At 42.7% G+C, this 3,792-nt stretch overlaps 1 long non-coding RNA gene across 1 annotated transcript; it reads right to left on the reverse strand.

Annotated features, from left to right (window-relative positions):
* Positions 1 to 1,525: 1,525 nt before the first annotated feature.
* Positions 1,526 to 3,040, reverse strand: LOC309703334. Its single transcript, XR_014275857.1, has 3 exons — positions 2,865 to 3,040; positions 2,733 to 2,791; positions 1,526 to 2,401 (listed from the first exon to the last, which is right to left on the reverse strand). It is a non-coding gene; the product is annotated as an uncharacterized lncRNA (long non-coding RNA).
* Between the last annotated feature and the right edge of the window lie 752 nt (positions 3,041 to 3,792).

Raw genomic sequence — 3,792 nt, forward strand, 5'->3', positions numbered from 1 at the left:
TGGTAATCTAGTGTGGATCTTTGTCTGCGACTTTGCACACTTGGCATGCTTTTTGTTCTCAGCGGGACAAGGTTGGTCCAGCTCAGCTCCTGTTTGCCCCTCAACAGGAACTGGAACTAGTTTAAATCCTCAGAAGCAGAGGACTTTTGCTTCTGCCACTTTTGTTTGCTGTCAAATTGCTTCCGCTTGGCACTTACCAATGCTGAATTGGGTGCATTTTCACATTGTGGCTTAATGTGACCATCTTCTCCACAGCAGAAGCAAAACCCTGGTTTAGGGCTGGAGACGCTAGGTTTTGGATTCTTACCAACCTTCTTTGGCCCATAGAGCTTTGGAGCTGGGCAGGCAGCAACCGGTGGTTTGACATTACACTGCTGTGCTGTCAAAGCTGAAAGCTGCTGTTGTATAGCTGCCATCTGTTGTGAGAGCCGTTTAGTCAGAGTGGTTAGTGCAGCACAGAGGTTAGTTTCTTCTCCAGTATTGGCAAATTGGGCATTAGTGGTGGCTTTCTGTTTTGTCGGTCCCAAATGCTGTTTCATCCTTAATGTCTTTGCTGCCTCTCTGTCCTCTTCAGTTCGAAGGAGTAATAGAAGCTCAGTAAATTTGGGGGGGTTGTGCTTCTTTTGCTTAAGTTGGAGTTCCGATATTAAATTGTTATCCCAACATCCCCTGCAGAATTGATTCAACAGTCGGTTGTCTATGTCTTTCTCTAAAACACCCCCTCTTTTTGCTGCATGCTGTAATACCACCTGCAGACGTTGCAAATAGGCCGAAGGCTTTTCTCCGCTGTCCTGGAAGGTGTCCATGAACTTGGCGTATAACTCATCTCCATCTTGCACAGTGCCATAGGCTGAGTCAAGTTGTTTCATATAGACCTCTGGTGGTGTGTCAAGGCTGAGATGTTTTACCATATTACAGGCAGGAGGCAGTAGACTGTCACGAATCAGTCTGGTGCGCTGCAGATCAGATATAGATGGATCTTTCAGGGCTAATTCGACCCCTGACCGCCATATATCATAATCTGTCTCTTGAATTGGCCTGGGCACTTTACCAGAAAACGCTCTCAGTCAATGGAATGCATGCAGCGAGCTGTCCCCACTCCGAACAACGTGTTCCACAACATAGCGTTGTACTTCAGGAGGGTTGAGATCAGCCGCTGGAATGGAGGCAGAATGCCTCTCTCCGCCGTGCGCTTCAGCACTACTGGCAACAGAAGGGGACTTAGATGGAAGAGGGGCTGGTAGTGAAGAAGGAAAGACTGAATTGGGAGGGTTTGAATCTTCTAGTTCTGGTTTTGCAACCACTGGAGTCTCTGGGTTGAGCTCTGCAAGGGACCGGCGTATCTGGGTCATCCCCTCACTGAGGACTTCTGCATAATCCCTCCCAGATAATTTGGCTATTCTTTTTAAGTCTGCCAAGTAAGTATTTGTCTTGGAACCACTAACTCTTGATGCATAAACTTCAGATAGACCTTCAATATGGAGTTTGTCACCTGAATCTGACATAGATGTGTGCGGTAGCAACTGAGACAACCGCGTTAAAGATAAACCCGAAGCGTACTCAGCGACAAGCATGTCATTAAATTCAGATTCTGGTGAATCTATAGTAACCTTGCGAGCTATGTCACCATACTGTTCAAGGAAAAGTACAACTTCATTAACTGAGTGCTCAGTTACTCCGTCAACTAAAACCGCATTTGGGATCTTAATGGCAAGTGTCTCAAAAACTTCCATTATGGGGAAAAATGAATTGGTGAGTTTGAATATACATTAATTACTAACCAAATCAGCTCCTGGCTGGCTCGCCAAGAAATGTAACACTGATGTAGCGCTAATGAGTTAATACAGGCTAGGGATTGAGTGTGATTATTATTAATCAGAAGATTTAGGAATGCTACTGGAGCTGATGGGCAGTAATTAAATACACACAACACAAAATGCTTTTGCAGGTACCATGTATTTAACCGAAAGCAAAGAAAATTAAGAAAAGAAAATGAAAGCTTAAATAATCATTCCTGCTGTAGCTATTTAATTAATAGAAAAACCCAGTGGGGGTGCACAAAAACAACTAAGCAAATTCTTCTGGCTTATACCAAGCAATATAGATTCTCAAAAAAAGTTCCCCATAAATAACACATGTTAACATCGAAAACACTGATCCACACTGAAGTCCATGAGTTTTATCTGAATATCCATGAGAGATGTCCAAGCGCTATTGTCCATAAACGGGGGAACTGGTGTGTATGATTGTGGAAATCAGTGTATTCGGAAATTACGGGACAGAGCGTCGCCTTTGATAGCTTCCTACCAGTCCAGTGGAAGCTTCAATGCAGAATGAGTCCTGCTCCTAGCCGTTCATTGGCTCGCCATCCTTTTCCATACCCAAAAAAGGTTCACCTGGCCTGCATTAAATAAACAAGGCCAATAAGAAATCACAAGAATAACATACAAAAATGTCAGCCAATTAAGCTAAATACATTAAGTTATTCTTGTTCCTGTGTACACAATTTATAAAAATAAACAAACAATATATTGGTTAAATATAATATTTCTAACCAATAAGGATTTAACTGAAAACATTTCAACTGCTACATACATACATACTATGTAGCTCCACAACATTTGTTATTCAACAACTATCAGTCAAATCAAAATCAAATTGTTTGGACCGGCAGCAGCCGATTAGGGTCAGCTGGTAGCAATACAAACAGTCAATTAAAAGTTCAAACTCACCAATTCCGTTCTGTTCAGTGCACAACAACATTATGGCTCTGGCTCACAGTAATCAGCATCTAAGTTGCATAAGTTAGTTGGTGTTAAAAAAATGCATTAAAACGGGAAAAGCAAATGTTTGCCAATACACACCTGCAACAGCTCTGTCACCTGGCTTGCCTCCACGCATCTGACGGGAGGAAGCCGGGACAGGCTTACTATGACCTACATGCCATTCGATTGGCTGAGCAAAGTCATGTGGTTGGAGTCATGCATTTGTGATGCATTCAATGGCAGGAAATAAGTGCAGGAAATTACTCTGGGTTACACAAGCAACACGCTGAACATCTGAACCGCAGCAGGAAGTGCGACTCTTTGTAGACCTGTGGACAGGAAACACACAGCAGGTCCTGATCAGTAACAGGGTCCAAATACAAACATGTGTTTATCAGCATCTGTATATATGAGCACACAGAGAGCTCAGCTGGACACACACTTCAGTCCTCCATCAATTACAATGCACTGTTTTCATCAGCTGCAGCCAGTGTTGGGAAGTAACGGAATACATTTACCGCCGTTACGTATTTTAAAATACAAAATATGAGTAACTGTACTCTGTTACAGTTACCGTTTAAAAAGGTGGTATTTAGAATACAGTTACTATTTTTGGTAATTACACACCGTTGGAAACCCAAACAAAACACACATTAAGAGGCTCTAATGTCTGTGTCTCTCTCGTCTCATAATGACGTGAAGAAATATTTTTTTAAATGATTTAATATGAAGGCAATAGGCAGAGTGTTACAGGCATCGCCCTAAACAATGTAGCCTCATGGGCAGTATAGTCCTTGCTGCAGGGAGAATGGACTGCTATACCCATTATGTGTCTGTGAGCGAGGGAGGGAGAAAAAGGATAGTGGAAAAGTACGAGCTGTCATCGAGCAGAAACGGGAGCTGGAAGCATGTAAATATAATAATAACCACTGCAGCCAAGAAGAGTGCCTGACGAGCCCAGTTGTAAGTAAGCTATTAAGACTCGACTGTACACCGTGTTCATGTTTTCCTCTGAAACAATAAGTTC

Source organism: Aulonocara stuartgranti (assembly GCF_965226115.1).
Source record: "Aulonocara stuartgranti genome assembly, chromosome: 3".
In the NCBI taxonomy this organism is placed as follows: Eukaryota; Metazoa; Chordata; class Actinopteri; order Cichliformes; family Cichlidae; genus Aulonocara; species Aulonocara stuartgranti.